This window comes from Hippocampus guttulatus, chromosome 1, assembly GCF_054856545.1.
Source record: "Hippocampus guttulatus isolate MCC_2025c chromosome 1, RoL_Hgut_1.0, whole genome shotgun sequence".
Lineage (NCBI taxonomy): Eukaryota > Metazoa > Chordata > Actinopteri > Syngnathiformes > Syngnathidae > Hippocampus > Hippocampus guttulatus.
This window is the reverse complement of record NC_141261.1, coordinates 20,020,974-20,041,574: the sequence shown is the minus strand read 5'-3', so window position 1 is coordinate 20,041,574 and position 20,601 is coordinate 20,020,974.

Genomic DNA, 20,601 nt, shown 5'->3' with positions numbered 1-20,601 from the left:
ATGCGCAACCAACTTCCCGTTTTGACAAAACGGATGACAGCATTTCCTTCCACCTCAGGTAAATGGTGGAACTGGGACAAAGCACCCGTCCGAATTTTAAACGTCGGCAATGTCTTCACGAGCTACAACGAGCCCTCGGTTCAAGCTACAACTGGCGAATTCTAAACGTCGGCAATGTCTTCACGAGCTACAACGAGCCCTCGGTTCAAGCTACAACTGTGATACGATAACAAGTTATGACTGTGCAATGAAATACTTCATTTGCTGTGCCCTCATAACTATAAACAAGCTAAAATGCCATCTATAAATTTAAGTACAGCGCAATTATCCAACAATCCACCATGGACTATTATTGAGTATGTGCAAGTTTATGCAGTGTTGGCTGAGTACGTTTGACTTATGTCGAGGTATGTACAATCTATGTATGTCTAAGGCTGAAATTATTCACTAATACAACAGTGTAATGCTACATAACTACTATCTTCCGGGCTGCCTCCACTGAGTGGTCAGAGGTCACGGTCGGCTCATTCTGCTCAAGGACACAGCAGAGAGCAGATACGGTAAACCTGAGGCAATGGCAAAGGTCAGCCTCTCTTTGAGGCATCTGACTGTGAACTTAATTTATCACTGCACACATTTGAGTTATAGAACCCCATAAATGGGTCTCGTGGATACATAGATAGGAACTGCTATTAACTTTGTTTGTTTATTTAATGAACATATGTTACAGAAGATATTGGAATAGAAGAGAAAGTGCATCACGAAGCACAGTTTACAAAAATCGAGTCGAACTCCTTGTTCTTTTCAGATTTCATTTTACGTTAATACAATAACTGGTTGCACAAAACAACTCAAGCCAAAGGTGGGCCGGCCCCTTTTACACCCTTTTTGGGCACCTGCACTCTGAAGTGGGCTTGTCTATTTATTACCTCTGCCAAATGCTAAATTATAGATTTGCCATGAAATGTTGGTCAGAATATTAGTAAACATGCGAGTGCAACATTGTGTTCACTTTTTGCAATTACTGTCCACTTGCATCGGGGCAAAAGCAAGCAGTGTCAAGGCTGATCCAGCGGATGGCAGCTTGAGCTTTGCAGACAGGCATGTTTTACAATTGGTGGGCCAAGTGATCTACAAAGTTGATTCTTTCTATTTGATTTGGTAACAAACACAATTTAACACTTAGTGAAAACGAACAGGTCGAAAACTTGAATACAACTAGTCTTGTCATAAAAACCCAAATACATACACCGTATTTTCAGCACTATAAGGCGCACGTAAAAGCGTTAAATTTTCTCAAAAGCTGACAGTGGGCCTGATAATTTGATGGCCCTTACATATGGTGTTAAATTCGCTTTATATTCGCCATTGAGTTGTTTCCCTGTTAGTGTTCCTCTGTCATCTTGTGATGATTATTAGCAGGAATCAACTGTGAAGTACAAGGGTTCTGCCCGACACGATTGACGTGTGCATTCGCCAACACACACTCAAACAGACAACTACCTTGTGAGCTCTGTGCAGCCATTATGAAACAAAGATAATACCAAAAGTATAGTTAATTATTGACTAAATGAGGGAAGGAGAAGACAAGCAAGTCTTCGAAGGATATTTAGCCCCTTGTGGATGTGAGCATGTGTTAAGTGTTCTGGAAAGCGCTTTGTTACAGCTACATCGGGTGTGAAAGCTCTATATACTGTAAATAAAGCTATATTGTGTTTTATTGTATTGTAGTCCTTTAGCGTAGCGCCATCTAGTGGATGCAGAATGCAACCGCAGCCACTATTGGTGTTTCTATTCACACACAGCTCTCCTTTTTTCGGAGCTGCAACAAAAACTTATTTAAGAAAGCAGCGACACAGTTCACTGAACCAACAGCAATTTATAACATTAAAAGCGAGAGTCGCCGCTTGGAATTGAAATGGATTTCCATGGGACAGGAGAAGTGAACCAATCTCTTTTTTCGACAATGGATGCTACAGCTTCTTGTTGACTTTGAAACTTAGCTTGTAGCCGACACGTGCACATTTTGAGCATGACGTCTCTGATCCACTGGTTAAAGGACACTTTGATTCTCTCCTCTTTCATCCCAAACTGCTTCAAACAACAAAGCGTGTGACGGAAAAGTGGTTAGGACTGCACGACTGTCCATGTTTTATGTTATGTGTTGTGTTTATTATTTTACTTTATGTTAACTGTTTTGTGAAGCGCTTTGTTTCAGCTGCCGCTGTTTTGAAAGCGCTATATAAATCAGCATGTATTGTATTGTATAAAAATATGTCTCCAGCAAGGAGCCATCTTGGGGGGTTGACGTATTACCGTAATGACCATACACAAGGCGCACTGGATTTTAAGGCGCACAGTGAGCTTTTAAGAAAATGGAAGACTTTTTGGTGCGCCTTATTGTGCGAAAAATACAGTAATATAAAAGGGCCAGAGGGTGGCGGTTTGGCAATCTATAATCTTAATAGAATCATCCCTCAAAGATTCCCATTCTCTCTGTTGAGCACTTAATTCACAACAGACTTGAGAAAATAAATTCTTTCCTTCCTCCATAAACACCTGGCTGCCATTTGCTAACCCGCACTGTTACTAATGTGTATCTTGTTAGATCAAAAGAGAGATTTTCTGTTCGTTGATGATCATGGCGATAGGTCTGGAAGGATGACAGGTGAATCATTTCACTCCCACATTTAGCCTTTTCCCTTTTGCTGAAAGCATCACCGACATCACTCTGAAATCGGAAGGCGCAAATTTTCAACATGTTGTACATTTTATCAGCTTTTTCACATGGACGCGCTTGTCACAAAGTTGCTTCCCATTAATGTCCCCTGCTAGGGCTTCGAATCAATGATCCATGACACTAAGGATTCACGAGAGCGGGACATGTAATGTTTTATACTGCTGTAATGAAACTTTTATAAATGCCACCGAGAAAGGACAGCAGAACTGCAAGACTGAGTGGCTGCTATTCGTGGATGCAGGGTGAGCTAAAAAACAAAAAACACCAGGAACCCCTAAAAACGAACTGCTTGGTAATGGCAACAAAAAGTGTCATGTTGAGGTGATCCCAATCAATAAAAATACCACTATGAATTGAATTATTTCGTCGATACGGTCAAGCTTGACGAAAAAATGCTCACTTGGATCAAGTTGGGTTAAACCCCATAGAATAAAAAGAAAAAACAAATAAAGGTGTGCACGCAGCATTTTTAATGCACTGCATTTATCTGGAAAGATAATCTATCACAGTGTGCACGGAGGCAGCTTCATCCCACGGAACTGATGAGTCACAGGCCAACTTTATCGACCACTGGGACATTTCAGCTCGTTTATCCTAATGACCCCTCCCCTCCCCGATGAGGTTTCTTTCATTACAAGCAGTTACTTTTTATAAGACAATGTGTAACTTGCTTTAATCAATAATGTTAGTGTGTTTCCCATTGACAACAACATAGTGGCTCCATTCCTCATCCGGTTGATGATTTCTTGGCTCTGCTGTTTGTGAATGTGGGGTAGAATACCTTTGTCATGTTCCGTATTCGGCAGCAGGTGGCACGCGTTCACTCCTGCCGCCTGCACACCTGCTGCCTATTTGTCAGTGATTGCACCTGCTTTATCTAGGCGCTCCGACGGTCAACCCATTGCCGGAGTATTGCATGCCGTGCCACTGCTGTTGCCTATGATTGTAATTCTCATTCGATACCATTCGCTGTTGGTTAAATTTTCGTCATCCCAAGGGAATCATTATATTAGCGTACGTGAACTAGTACTTGTCTTAACATATTTTCCTTGCCATTTTTTGCAAGCGTTTTCTGTTGTCGCGTTTCCTTATTTCCTGGTTCTCGTTTTCACCAGCGCTTTCTGTTGTTTATTTGACGGGATTTTGTTTGTAATAAATATTTTTGTTTTGACGAAGTCCTTGTCGGTGTCTGCTCCTTCGGGGATCCACTTATTCTCTGTTATGTACGAAGCAGTTCCCTTTTCCTGCTTCATGCGTAACGTGACAACCCTAACCATCACATTAACTCTTCCACATTGCACTTCTTCACTCTCGTAGCAGGGCTAGCAGACCAAGGGCGGATAGGCTTTGAAATACAGCACATGCATTGGGGCACCAAATCTGTTATGCGCTATTTTGGGGGGTATCACGGCTCCAAATCTCAATCAGCAGATTTCAAAGGTTCAGCATTGTTTTATCCAATTATGAGCCTATGTTTCGATTTGAAATTGAAAATGCCGACGCTATTAACAATGCTTCAATCAATTCCATACTGTTCAATAATGTGATGCAAGAATATTTAATACAACCTCAAGTTCATTTTTGTTCGGTTGTTGTTGTGGTTGGGTTTTGGCTGATCTTAAAAATAATAATAATAATCTCACCTTTTTATTTAATATTCTAAGAACGCCCCGACTATAAAATAGCCCACGTTTCTGGTATCATAACTGCATGTCTGATGTTTGCTAATTTAAAAAAAAAAAGTGTTAGAATCGTTTTAAAAGAAAATGACGAGGGTTGATGTGCTACATGACTTAGTTGCTGAGTTACCTTCTGTTTCTTGTAAACTGCTAGTTTTGTAATATCTATGTGTATCGATGCTCGATCCTTGCACTTCGATACACGTCAAAAGAGAATTGAGACGTTCCGGCGTCAAAACAACGAAGGGTCGATCGACTTCAGTGTTTTAATGGATGAGGCACGATGGCCGTTTTTTTTTTCAACAATTATACAATACAATACATCCTGATTTATATAGCGCTTTCACAACAGCTGCAGCTGTAACAAAGCGGTTTACAGTTCAAGTAAAATAATAAACACAACACATAACATAAAACACAGTTATAATAATAATAATAATAATAATAATACATTTTATTTATAAGCGCCTTTCAAGACACCCAAGGACACTTTACAATAACAAAAAACACCAAACAACCCGGGTTGAGCAGCGGCAGCCAAAACGCGCCAGCGTTCACTCAACCCGGAAGTCAGGTTATGGCTTTTATCAAATACAAAATTCAAATTGGAACCAGTACACAAAATACAATGTACTTTCTTGACTCCGTCATTCACTTTGGGTCGCTTTTCTGACCTAACAGACTAAATATTTCACACATTTATGAACTACTGTATATTTGACAGACTATTGAACGTCAGCATGTGTAGCAAATGTGTGCGTGATAAAAGGTGGATTTTTGGCGAAATAAAGATAAATAGCTATGTCTGCGTCAATCCGTGTGTGTGAGTGCGTTGTTGGTTGAGCCACACAAGCAGCAATGCCTTTCCTTTACATTATTGGATTAAAAAAAGAAAATCAACGCAAAGCACGGAAGATAAGCAAAATAAAAAACACTTTGTCATCATCATTATTATATTGTTGTTTGTATTTGTATGGCTCTTCACATGCAAGGGAGGAGGACAGGGCAGCACCCCACCCCCAGAAGTGCACGTCCGAGACGTGCCGGTTGTGCGAAAGCATCCCGTCAGCTCTCAAAGCTAACTTGGGAGCAAATGAGGTGGCCTCTCATATTGTTAAACAACAGCACTTGTTTGTGCCGAGTGATTTAATCAACATAGCTCCAATTAATTGATAATTAGCATGTCGGTCACAGCCTCACTGCCAATTACTAGTCTCATTTTACACAAAACGTATCAGCCATGGCGGTAAAGGCTTGAAAGCGATCCTTGAAATTAAAAGTTGGAGGCGTAGCCTGGATTTGTTTCCTTGTTTTAGGATGTTCAAGTTGTTGCAAACAACTGCCACCGCAACTATTAGCGCACCCAAGCTCTGACCAAAATCCAATTATGCTCTCACAATGACTTTACATTTTTGATGCATATGAAAAGAAAAACTAAAATGGCCCTCAGGAGAGGTACAAATCCGCCAAGGCCTAAAACTCCCAAAACATCGGTCTGATTCCTGATTGATCGGAAGGCCATATTGTTGCATTCCAATCCTGTAAGGCTGTGATGAAATGACAAAGAACTCTTTGAAAGACCTTTTCAATAAAACTTTTTCTTGTCAAATAAGCGTCTGGATTCCTTAATTTATTCAAACTTGAGTACCCCAAATGATAATTACCTTGGACATCGGAAATTTAAAAAAAATATATATATATATATTATACGCTAAATTCACACAAAAACGGCTGCTTTGGCATTTGAACTCTTCAACTTCTGCACGTTTGTAATTGCATGTTAATTGCTTGTGCAATTTTGAATAATCCTACTGATGCAAATCAACTGGAAAACAAACACAAACCTACAATTGCAATTAAAACAATACCTCTTGTCCTCAACGGCAGGTCATAAAACGAGAGTCCAACATTGCACTCTCCAATGGCTCATTCGATGCACGTTAGGTTAACGTGGAAAAAGAAAAAAAGTTTTCCCCGTCAAGCCGTGTGGTCTCACCCGCACCAACATCCTCTAAATAATTCATGGCCACTGAAACTGAGCTAAAATATTCATGCAAAAGCATGTTAGGGAGAACAACTTTGCTAAATGATCAATTAATCTCAAATCCAACCCTCTCTTCAAAGCGTGTACTTAAATTTGTGGGCTTGTTTGAAAAACTTGCACATTGCAAATGGTGGAAAGGCTGGAACATCTCGGCGCTGCTGGAAACGTGCGCAAGATGTCCCTTCCTCTGTCATGTTTTTACGCTACAGTAAATCTCAGCTCACCAGACCACTTACAAATTTCTTCCATCCGCTTTCGAAGCGTTGGCCCTCATTGGGGCTGTAGGTGAGCTCAAGGGCGGAGCTATGTGGTGGCCAGGTGGTCAAGCTCTTTCTGAGAAAGCCATGCCTAACAACTAATCTAAAAGAGGGGAAAGAAATCCTTTCAATTACAAAATGTGTACAGGAGTAATGATTAACTTCTGTGCACATCATTGCCTTTTGAAAAGCTGCCGAGTCCAGATATTGCACGAGTGCTGATCATACTGCCGGTCGTCTGCCCCCCAAAGCGGATTGTGACTCTGTTTTGATGTTTCGACAGCTCCGGTCAGTGATAAGGACAACACTGTCACCTCCCAGAAAGCTTCAGGCCAGCACTGACCTGTCTTTGGTGTAAAGTAGCACATTGACGGCAGCCTGTGCTTGCATTGAATGTTTGTTTGTTTGTTTTTTTTTGGAGGGGGGGGGGGGGGGGGTCCCAAGCATGTTTGTCGAGTTAAAGAAGTGAACCTGCACAAGACACAAAGGGTTGAGAGAGCCGACTGTTTAACACAAGGGACCCGGATGACGAGAAGAGGTGGAGCCAAAAAAGAAAGCACGTGAGGAACAAAAACCAAATGTAACCGAAACAAAAACATTACATAGTTAACACATATGTAGAATATTTGTCCTTCCAAAGACTGCCCTGTGCTCTGATTAAATTCACAAGTTTCAACAAGTCCTCAAAAACATGAAGAATTCTTTCATCGCCAGTTGGAAATGAATCATACAGCGCTCAGAGCAATAAATGAATAAATAAAAAACTAAACAGGACATCAAGGACCTTCCAATATGCTTTTTGATTTGACTGAATTCAAAGAAACGACAACAAAATGTTGGTGCTCAGCAGCAGGGAAAAGCGACACTAATGAAGGCTTTATGTCACGACACTTGTCATGTTCTGCAATTAAATAATTTCTTGACAAAAGAAAACCATCTCCTGCTATTTGAATGCAGCCGGCAGCATTTAACATGTTCAATTTTCCCCATTGAAAGGGTGCCAATTTGTTGAGCTAGGGGAGGAATTTTCAATTTAGGAGACGTCAGGTCTGGATTGATTTTCACCGCGATCGACAGGAGCTCGCATTTTACCTCAGTGAAAAGGAGCCGTGTAGACAGTTTTAGCACGGCACTTTTGACAGGTGACTGCAGGAGAACCTGGGCACCATTAAAAACACATTACAATCCGGCAGCCGTCAATAACTACCTTCTCATTTGTCCGGCAATTCCATTGTATTGTTTCCACCTTCATGGCACCCGTATGAGAGCATTCCACATACAAAATTGAACTAATTCAAGTACTGAATCCTGTGACGATTTTAATGAGTGCAAAGTGTCATTCTGATCCTTGGAAACGGCGTTGTAACAATGTGACGTCAATGCTCTTTGTCAACTAATGAGCTCACAGTTATTTGTTAGTGCCATTAAAGCCTCAAATAGTGAATTTAAAAAATGTGATGTTTTTAAGACTAGACAACCATACAGTACAGGCACACAGTGAGAAATTAGACATAGTCTGATTCATTTTGGTCCCTCGAGCTCAACTGTATGCCACAGTGGCAGGCGGCGCATTTTGGACATGGACCAAATCCACCTCTTATAACCACCACGATCATGTCACAAAATTAACAAATGATGATGAGGGGAAAAAAATGCAATACAACGACAGAGCGAGGCATTTTGCGTAAAACCTTTCATTTTTCATGAGCACTTTGAAACAGTCATTCCTGCCTTTGTCGCATCCCGGCTGGATTACGGGAATGCACTTTACTTGGAGTCGGCCAATCCTCCATTAAGCATCTCCAGTTGGTCCAGAATGCTGCTGCTCGCCTCTTGACTGGTACTCGTAAGAGGGAGCACATAACTCATACTCTGGCATCCCTTCACTGGCTCCCTATACATTTTAGAGTTCTTTTTAAGATCCTATTACAGTAAATATTCCCATCCCCGGAATTCTATGGAAAGGAATATCCTTCACCCGGAATAAAAACCTATGCATTAACATTTTGACTACGATATTACGTGTTACCGGAACTTGCGTAAGCGGAAATTCCACTACCCGTAACCCGGATGGAGGTGTAATGCGGCGGGAGCTTAAATACACGCAACGCCCACCCGATGCGACGGAAAAGACACAACGCAGAAACAAGTTTTCACTTCGCGTTTTTCGATCATCAGATTCTAAACGACGACGTGTAAGTGAGTTTTTATTGCCTTGCATTTTACTGTAATTGTGAATGAGATTAACTTTATTCACTTACGTCCTGGAGAACGCGGCACTATCTTAAAAGCAGCACCCACTCGACATGACCGAAGAAACGTGTTCTCTTCGCCGTTTTCATTCATCAGATTCGAAACGAAGACGTGTAAGCGACTTTTTATTGGCGTGCGTTTTACTGTAATTGCGAAAGATTTTAACTTTATTCACTTACGTCGTGTAGATCATCGCATCGAAACGTAGAAGAACTGTAACGACTGGAGCGGAGCGAGTGAAATGCATCTGTTTGAGCGAGGCTGGACACAAAGTTAAAAAGATCCAGCAGACATTTGGAGTCGGAAAGACGCAAATTTACGAAACTCTAAAAAACAAGGCATCGATTCAAGTCCTGATGACAAGCCACCATCCAGCAAGGAAGCAATGCAAATGGCAACAAAAATCCTTCAGTATGCACAAGAATTACCAGACATCGGTGATCAACGGGACAGTTACTTGCAACTAGCAAGAAAAGTGTATGACACGCAGGCAAACATTGTCATAAACCAAAGAATGCATCCAACAAAACAATACAAAATACACATTTTTTTTCCCAAGACAGAAAAAAATAAACATTAAAATACTGTACGTATTTTACTGTTGTGATTTTTTTTGGATACACCTGTATTGCAGTTTTTGTTATATAAACAGTTTTTGGACAATATATTTTTGTATTTTATTGATCGTGTTGTTACACGTGCATTTTGTCAACATACTTGCAGGTTCATAAAGGACATGTACCATGCTCATTTCCCAAATGAGGAATTTCTGTTATCAGGACAAATTGGACAGCGCAAACACGAGTCCGTACTAGAGAATATTTACTGTATTTGTTTCCAAATCTTGAAATGGCCTCGCCCCACCTGACCTCTCTGAGCCCCTGCACACTTGCGCCTCAGGTCTGTGGACCAGACACTAGTAGAGGTACCGAGAACCAAGCAGGCTTAGAGGGGGTCAAGCCTTTCTTTGGAATGACCTGCCAGTGAACGTTCGGCATGCCCTCTCGCTGCCCATCTTTAAAGCTCGTCCAAAACTCATTTTTATTCTTTGGCTTTTAAATAAGCATGAGACTTGATTTTTTGTTTTACTATTTTTGTGCCCTCTACTGTCTTTGTTATTAACTTATTGTTGAGTTGTATATGTGATCTTTGCTCCATGTACGGCACTTTGTATGCAGCGGTGGTTGTTTGAAAGTGCTCTAAAAAAAAAAACTGTCGAGTCGAGTTCAGTATTTGGGGATGTATAGCATTATTACCTCAAGCAAGAAGCATAGTCAACCCTTTATTTTCAAATCCATCATCTCCAAACCGTTATGCTATGATATGGCACTTCATAATTAATTGTTATTTAATTACAATAATAGCAACATAAAACAAGTTCCATAAAATACATTGTACTCACCAGCTATGCTGATAACTTATGAATGAAAGGCATCGTCCATTCTCTGCTCCTTACAAATAGTTAACTGTGTCGTAAAAGCTAACTGCTCTGGAAGTGCTGAATAAATCCTTTACAAGGTTGAAACAAGCCAGCCAGGCGCAGTGTTGTCTGACCTCTCCTCACAAATGTCCAGTTTTTCACAAAAACGCCACCTTGGCTGTTAAGTTTGAACAATGTTCAATAATCGTCTATTTCGTGCTACACGTTAAAAACAGTTGGGTCAAAACAAATCCAATTTGAGTCCAAAAGGGACCGACCCGTTACTTGAGTCTATTTGACCCAACTTTCTGGGTTTTGTCCAAAATGATCGGTCCCTTTCGGAGTGTCATGAAACAATCAGAGGGTTAGAAAAAGGCTCACGTCACCCAAAGAGTGCTAAAAATGAAAATGTATTTATTGCTTGATTCTGAAGGCCGTGGGAACATTACATTGACATTGGAGCACATAGAAGTCAAAGTTCGATTGGGCGCAAAAAAAAAGTCTAACGTTCATACTACTCGAAGCTGGGCAGCCAAGATATTCACTATAAAATGAAGATAAAAGATGACATTTGTAAATAAGTTTGTATTCATTCACATACGTTAGTCAGTTAGTTTATGCTTCTTACAGTGTTTATGTAACACTTATTTGAAATGTACAAAACTCGCCCAGGTTTTATTTAGGCCAACGGAGAAGGAAGACTTTGCAGGATCTGATTGCACACCAGCATGAATCGAACAAGCTCGACCACAACGAGTTTAAAAAAAATAATAATAATAATCACCAACAGCACCTGTCAGCCAAGACGTGGTGATCATCAAAACCACGGATAATCCCACCAAGGGTGATGCCAGAACAAAGCCTTTCAAACGCTTCCAAACATGTTGCAGACAGTATTTTACGAGATTTAAAAAAAATAAAAAATCAAACATCCGCAAATTGGTGACTTCTCAAATTGCAAACCAGAGAGAAGCAGGGGTCCGTCCGCTCGCTATGTTTCAGGGTACCACCAGATTGACAAGCCACTGCACCTCTCAAAAGCGCAAAGATATTTATCTGTTTTGCGAGTGCGCCCTTACTGACCACACAGCCGACATTCTCGGTGGGTACAGCTTGTGTTAGGCCTGGCCCATGTTGATTGATCGTGGCAGAGGCTAATTCCCTGGCAAATGATACTATTATTCAAGGGCTCAAATTGAATTACTCCATTCGCTGAATCTACTTAACATTTTCCCCGTGGATAGTTTAGCAACCGGTGTAATCTCCCCGACTTACTTACAAGCCTGGTTTGTCATGCCGGGCGCTCTGTCGCCCTCCCTCCCTCCTGCCGACTGAAGGTTACTTTGAAGCGCCGCTGCAGCGAAAACATGATTCATCTTGCATGTGCCCACAAACGCTTGTAAAAGTAACACAGCACATTACACACCTCGCCTTCAAATATGATTAGGCTTCTATCACGCAGCAGGTGGTAAGCTAAGGTCCAAAAGGGAACCGTCTGGCATCAAGAAAAGTCCATTTGGAACCATGTTATAAGCATTTGCGTATTGCCCGAAATGTTTACTTTTTAATTCCACACCCTGATTGTGTCCTCCTCAACTGTATTTCATCTCTGCGTGACCCCATTCTGTCAAACTCCAAGTGTATATTTTGGTTGTTTTGCGGGCTGATAGATGTTGTTTTAAGACAGAAAACACACACACACGCACACACACACACACATTCACGCAAACGCTATTTTTGTTTTTGTCGCCCTTCCTTAGCACACAGTCTCTGGAAATTGTTCTCAATTCCCAAAAGTTCTCACCAGTTCCCCAGACAACGTTGAGTTTGTTGACATGAGTTGCCACACTCGGGTAAACATTGTCACTGTTCCAAACAGAGCTGCGAAGAAGTTCCTCGTGGAGCGAATCCAGCACTTTACCAGCATTCGGACTCGGATTCGACCAAAAAGTCAAATGATATTTGCAAAAAGAAAGAAAGAAAGAAAATCTAGAAACTACATCATCGATCATCGCCAATCACTGCGATTCTGTACACGAGTCAAACGCGTACTCGTCTCAGTCACGTGATACAGATATAAAACGGTAAGACTGCAAATGAGAAAAAAAAGACTCAAAAAGCAAGAGAGGGAGTAGATTTGTCCTCAATGCTGTACTTGTCAACTCAAAATTGCAAAGCACAACAAAATAAAAATTGAAGTTGGGCAATTGAACAAAACATTTCACGTTTTGCTCTTGTGAAAATTGGCTTTTGCGCATTTCTCAACAAAGAAATAAGCCTTTACAGAACCGTTGTCCATTGTATTTGCCCCCCAATAAATATCTGAAAACAACTCGGTAATTGCTTCTTTGGAACTAACATTATTGCCGTAAATGTCAAAAATGTATATTTTGAATTAGTTTCACCTTAAATTCGGGTTTGCGTCACAAAAAATTACAAGATGTGGTTTTTATAGTGACGTTGTCTTCGACTCTTTAAATGTGGTGACAAAACTGAAAGTTTTAACTTTGGAGGCGTTCAAATTTTGGACTCCCACAGTAGCAATGAAAGCTATCACCAGAATGCACTTCCTGAATGCCAACGATCAAACTTGCTGACAGGATTGGACTTGAGTCTTTTGTATTAGTGTCACGCACGTCCAGCCAGCCATGTATCTTGATGTAAGCCGTGAGCCTGAATGGTTGCACCCAGTCACAGAAATGCAGCCCTCTTCACTCCCAAATGAGCTTCACTTGTCAGTTGCATCAACACATGGATAATCCCAGAGCAATAACGTGTGCGCCCAGCAGTCTCATAATTCACTGCTGCATGGCTTTCCCCCTGCTCAAACACAACCGCCTCATTATCCCGTTTCCAGCTTTCGACAGGCGACACACACACACACGCATACATGCTGGCATGCAAGGAGAGATCTCATGAACACACTCCTTTCCTTGGCCAAGGATATCACACTTCTGTATCCTGTTTTGGTGGCTCGTCGAAGGACAACAGCAAAGCGCCCTGGCTATCGAGTCAGAATTTAACATCCATTACGATCCGATATCCCCACCATTAAAGGATTGTAAACATTCAAATGCAAATGATGAATTGCAAACAAAGCTCAATGCAACTTTAGACATATGTGTATTCACACCGCAGTCTGCAATGGAGCCAATGTAGCCAACAGATGCAGGTTTGACCGCTGCCCTGCATTAGTGACATCACAATAACGTATAGTGTAGCCATCTGTGATGGGCTCTGTTGCTAAATGACCCATGCTCCCTCGTGTGGCTCACCTTGGACATTATGTGAAATGCACTCTTCCGCGAATGCAAACTAGGCATTATGTTTCGCAGATGGTGCTTTCATTCATTGCTAATGTTGACAAATTAGCAGTTAGCGGCTAAATTGCACATAGTCAGGTACTTTATCAGGATCAGCTGTGATCTGCACCACCCACAACCAATTAGCAGCTTGGAAAGAGATTTCAAATGCCAAGTTATTAATAAACTGCAACATTCTCACATCAAAATAGCAAAAATATATCAAGGTGATCATGGGATTGAAGTCGATGAGGTTTATTGCAACAAATAACGGCGCCACCGTTGGACGCAACTACTATCGGTTGAAAAGGAACCAGACGTGACACACAGCAATTGTCTCAGCAACCACATTTATACGTGACACACAGCAATTGTCTCACCAACCACAAAGGAGAGGTACAGCAAGTGTGATTACAGTTTTGTTACCAGGAAACCACAGATGATCAATTCTTTTGTGATCCTGTTGCCACCGTAGATTCATCCAAAAATGTCTGCCTGAAGAAAGAATAGACAAGAGAGTGATACTGTACTTACTTTTAAACGTGTCCATTCAGTAAACATCCAAGCCACCAATTCACAAAATATGGTACACACCAACAGTGTGTCCCATATTTTCCGCATTATAAGGTGCTTCGGAGCATAAGGCGCACCGACAATGAATGGCCTATTTTAAAGCTGTTTTCATATATAAGATACACCGCATTATAAGGCGCAAAGAATAGAAGCCACAATAGTGGCTGCGGTTACGTTATGCATCCACTAGATGTGGCTACGCTATAGGGAATACAATACAGCTTTATTTATATAGAGCTTTCACAACCGCTGCAGCTGTAACAAAGTGCTTTATAGAACATTTCAAATACTACGTCCAAGAATTCAGAATATTGATCCATATACTGTATCAGGCTCATCGGATTATATAAGGTGATCTGTCGGCTTTTGAGAAAACTGAATGCTTTTAGGTGCGCCTTCTCGTGCCGAAAATACGCTACACGAATAAATATATGATACTTGCATTACTTTTGAAGATATACTGTACGTAGTACGGTCCCTACCACTATATTATCTTTATGGAAGCAGAAATGGCCTGAGACGAAATTATTTCCCAGCAATGGCCTAAAAGGAATGGCTGAGGTGACTGAAACCAAAATGTTGATCATTCACACTTGAGAGGGACCAATGTGTACAATTTGTTTTGAGCTTCTAATGTGATGTGCCTAACTTAGATTTACATTTGTATGAGTTAAGAATGTGGAAAGGCGCAGTGCATGACAACCATCAACTCTCTCGCTCTTCAGCAAGCCTCCCTCACTTCCATGAATACTCTGCGCCCCTCACAGTTACCCACGTAAAATAAAGTAACACAGCAGAGATATTTGTTTACACTTTGTATGACAGTCAACTGAGGAGTTTGCGATTTTCAAAAAATGTTTTTGTCATGTCCGTTGAAAGTCAAAAATTGTGTGCCTCCAATTTGAAACAGAAGGGATCACCATGTCTGAAGAAGAAAAAAAAACAACTAATAGATAAAAGATAGAAGGCCCTGTCCGTCGTTTATTGCAGCCACAATTCCCATATAACATTTTAAATAAAAATGAACAAATCTGAACTCGACCAGTGTTTGGGATTCATCTTGCATTTGCGTCACGTTTTTCTACTTGGTCCTTTATCTGTAGCAGTATGAAAAAAGGTCAGGCTGTAAAGGGACATCTTGTTTTCGGAGATAATTCAAGCTAGCTTTTATTTCAATCTAATTCATCCCCTCAGTGGTTCCAAAAAAATAGAAACGCCACATAAACGGGAGAAATCAAGAATGTTATCAGTCCAGCATCTTAATTAAACCTGGGTTTGTGGCTGAGTAGGGAGGATGCTACGTGGGGGGCAACGCTCACTCACTGTTTTGTTGCGCTACAATTTTACGCGCACGAGAAGGGAATCAAATTATATCTGCCTCAGCAACCACGACGGCACTATTTTACCTACTTACTCCATCCATCTGCAGTGTCTATAAAAAGTCTACACAGCCCTTTTTAAATGCCAAGTTTTTGTGATTTTAAAAGAATGACCACAATAAATCACTTCTAAACATTTCCCACCTGTGACCTTTAACTGCATAACTTCATTTTAAGAAGAAACCTTTTCAAAAGGGAGAGTAAAAATAAAATTGGGATAATGTGCTTGCACAAATGTTCACACCCTCTTTTAACTGGGGATGCGGCTGGGTTGAAATTTGACCACATTCAGACTCATGTTAAGCTGGAGTCAGCACACATTTAATGTGCCTCTAATGAATCCGGAAGGAAAGTTCATAGGTTCAAGACGGCGTTTCCTCACATTTTTGTTTAAAATATGCTGTGGAGCAGTCAAACTGTCTGCACCAATTGGAGCATATGTGTCAAGATCAAGTCAGCATCAGTCTTGATTCATGAATGACTTGAATACTATGAAAAATCCCACTCTCCATTTCAAAACGCATGAACAAAAATGTCAGTGTCAGTTCAGCAACATTTTTCCAATTTAATTGTAGGTTAAGAGAGATTCATTAGCTTGCAAATTAAGTCATGTTAGGCCATTGTCATTAACATTTCACAATATGTTCTCAAGGTTGACGAGTCTGCATCACAATTTAACACACATTTACATTTCATATTCACCGCCATTACCCTTTCTAAAGAGGCTGCCAAAAAAAATAAAAATAAAGAATAAAATGGGAATGAGGAAAACAAAAAGATCAGTCAAACAGGCTCTCCAACTTTTTGGGACGAGGCGCGCTTTACAGAGTAGGACGCCAATTACCGGTAAACATCAGCACCATGTGCGGGCCTAATTGCCATGGGAATGCTTTTTATTTGTTTTTGTTTTTCAGCGCTTCAACCTAAATATTCATGAGTTGTTTAATCTAAAAGAAATTAGAACGTAAATAAATTCTCATAGCCTGCCGTTGTTAGCTGGCTTCCACTGCTTCCACTAACAACAGGGCTGCGAACAGAGAGGCGATAGTTTACAAAAGGTGTTGTCAACTTACAGTAAAAAGTAAATAGAGTGTAAACAGCTTGTCCATACCGATTGATGCGTTGAGACTCATTCTGGTGTGTGCGACTTGGCTCCTCAGGGATAGTATAATACATTCTAGTTTTTCACAGAGGATAAAGAATATATGCCTGTGACGACTGTCATATTGGCTATCTGCATGAGGTGATGTATCATTTCTGTTCAAATATCCATTGCTGATGGCATTATTACTCCAAACACATACAGTAGATCAGGGGTGCCCATTACGTCGGTCCTGATCTACCGGTAGATCTAAAACAGGTCCTAAGTAGATCCCAAGAGTGTCGAGAAGAAAAGAAACAAACAACCATTTGTGTGTCTTTGTACATGTTAGTAATATATTTTTTGTGTTAATGTACGCTGCACCATAATCATCCTATCAGTCTCCTTTTCACAAAATAAATATTTAAAAAATAAAATAAAGCAGGTAAATCTAGAATTTATTGTGGCGCGTGATGACGTCACCGGAAGTTGTTTGCGCTCAGCAGTCTGCAATTGCAGCAGCTTGTGATCAGAGCTGTTGCTTTTATCGACATGATTCTCATTCAGAGTTTGCTTCGTGTACAATTCACCGAGGGCACGGGCAAAGAATAGGAACCTAGGAGGGCCCAGGGAAGCACTTTAAAACGGTACGTGTGAGCTACGATAGTTAACAGGCTGCAAAAGTGCATCGCATGCCTCAGTTTCAGGCTGTTTCTCATCATGGCGTGTGTGTGTGCGTGCGTGTACATGTACGTGTGGCGTGCGTGTACGCGTGCGTGTGTACGTGTACGCGTGCGTGTACCTGTGCGTGTGCGTCTGCGTGTACGCGTACGCGTGCGTCGGTAAGGGTAGATCCCGTGAGGTTAGTTTATCGAAAAGTAGATCTTCGGTCCAAAAGGTTTGGGCACCCCTGCAGTAGAGGCTATTAGTTAACCCGTTTATGTTAGCATTAACTTCACAGACTTTCCTAAGACAAAGTTAAACTGTCGCTTTAAATACATGACATAGTTTGACAAACCACAACTGAGAGTGGCTTGAAAGGCTCTTTTCAAAGATTTTTGGGGCGCTCTTTTTCACAAAATATGTAGTGTGTTAATTGTGCAAAGTTGATTTTAAGAAGAACTGAGAATGCACACATACGCACACGTGATACCTGGCTTACATATGTGTTGGATGTTGGGGGGTTCAATAGGAGGAAGACTGATGGGTGCTGGTCGACAGGCGTTTAGGGAGTAGTCCGTCTGTTGCGCAGTGTAAGCAGAGCCAGACTCCATCCATCTCCATTACACACGTCCACATGCCAATGGGCAGAGGACAGCTCCTCCGAGAGTGACCAGCGGGAGGGAAGGGTGGCGAGCGCGGAGGAGGAGGAGAAGGAGGGAGGTGCCTGTCTGTCAAAACGTATGCCTGTTGCACTTGTGTTAATCACCGCTGGAGCATGACGCGCGAAGAAGAGGGACATGACAAGAATACATCCTCGCTGTCTGCACTCCGCTTTCAAGCAAGACTTTTCTCGTTTGGTATTCATGTAGTAAAACATTAGCCGTGGTGAAGTACCAAACCAATACTTCATTAATGTACAGTACTTTAGATTTTTCAGGTATAGCTACTGTACATGAGTACTGATTTTTCGGACAACCTAAAATGTTCTCCTTACATTTGGAAAGTGATATCTGTACGGATTACTCCTTCGTCAAAATACTATAAGCGTGATTTATTAATTTTCAACCTCAGCGAATGACAATATGATGTAAAAAAATGTATTTTCATCTTTTTACATCCAGAGGTCAAGCCAGCTGTGGTTGACATTTTGAGTGATATATTGAGATGACAATGACAGATTTAAAGTAGCAAGATATTCCCCATACGAGGCCTTTAAGAGAATATTTTGGTGTCGTCAGCTATAAAAGTGATTGGTGATAAATGCATTGTGCCTTGTGTCAACCTAAAAAGCACAAGCTTCCAGCATTCAGAAATTCTTTATCTAATCTGAAAAAGCAGAGGTAAAGTGCATTTTTTTTCCCCATTCTCATTCGTTTCATTTTTCGTGATGTTGTTTCTGTTTTACTTATTGTTCATATTGTTACTTCTGATTATTCCGTCAGAATATCAGTATGAGCACTTTGCAAGTTAACAAAAGAGGGAACCCATAACTGACAGTAAAAATTCATTTGTATTTTTAACCTTCTTCCTAAAGTGTATTTCAGAGTGTGGACTTTCTTACGTTTACTTAAATCAACCTTCACCACTATATTTCCACACATGGCACTGTACCTATACTGTTATTTACGGTATAAGTACAGAGTGTACTTTTTTCCCCATCTCTGTCGAAAAATACTCCCATGACAGAGAATTTAAGCTAAAGGCATTTCACGACAAGATTTATCGAGTTGGTTCTCTGCGTTGAGATTAGAAATACTGTCTGATCAATGCTCATCATTTCAACCAACACTGGCAAATAAAGGTCCAGAGTACAACCATTCACACTCGCATTCAGAATTTCAATGAAGCTAACGTGTACGTTTGGGACGGTGGGAGGAAGGGCATGAGCTGACACTGGAATCCAGAATCTTCCTTGTGTGGCTAAATATTACCCGTCACTCATCTACAATTCGAAAGCAAGTCTGACAGTCGTTTGACACACGTTCTGCGTTTTGATATGAGTTAAACGTAAAGTTAAATGGTAGATTTAACACTTTAACACTTTCTGAGTGCATGAGGTTAAACTGAACCGCTCCTTTATGTTGGTTACAACTGAAAAAATATCAACGATGTCATCTTTTCATCAAAGTCGAGTCAGCTATCATCACCTCAGCATTGTCTCATTCAAAAAAAAAACTCTCAAGTCATTCAACCCCTCGATGTTAAGCAAAAAACATTTCACATCATTTGACTGACGCAAAGCTTGCGTCTCATAAATGCCCTTTGCAAATCTCCCCTTTTAACAATTATAAGACAAGATAAGATATCCCTTTATTTGTCCCGCAATGGGGAAATTACAGTCAGAATTCAGAAAGGAAAACGCTGAGTAGGGAGAGGGAAAAAAAAAACCACGCTCGAAATATCCTCTTCTGAGGATAATTTAAGTCCAGGATAAAAAAGACCCTAGCACATGAATAAGCATATGACCGTTACAACAAGTCACAAGACATAACATGTAATAAGGGGGAGGATGAATGGGAAGGGGGGGGGGGGGGGGGGGGGGGGTGACCGCGACGCGGCATTCCTGACCAGCTGCACGGACACGTGCGCTCTGCAGGTCCAACCACGTCACGGGGGAAAAGAATCGGAGCGATGAAGACGGTGATAATAAGGATGTGTATGCTCATGAAGACAGTCCCGGCTTATCAGTCCATGGCCGAGAAGGAGGGGGGTGATGGTGGGGGCCCTAGATTCCATGCATACTTCCATCCAGGGGAAAGGGCCAGATAGCGTTGTTTGTTTTGGAGGGACGGCCGCCAACAATTTCAGACAGCCTTGAGTCCGTGGCCTGTATCTCTTCACTGGCGCCGATCAGCCAAATCCTCAATTTCTTTCCGCAGCGCGGATTCCAACTTCTCCATGTTGTTGTTGATCGTACGGAGTCGCTCCAAAACCGCTTCAATATTGCGGTTGAGCTCAGTCACCCCTTGAGTCTGAGTGTTGGACATTCGCGCCAAACCATCCAGAATGACCAGCAGCTTCTTCACTTCCAATAAAGCCGCTCCCGTCGGTTGAATTTTGCGATAGAACAGCAAGCTGCCAACACCAAACAGCAGCATACCCGTTATCAAAAGGCCGATAATGTAGATGTCTTCCACATCCTCAACGGACAGTATTGCCAGGCACACCGTTCTCCACTTTCTCCATGGATCAAGGGCGTATCCGGCAGCA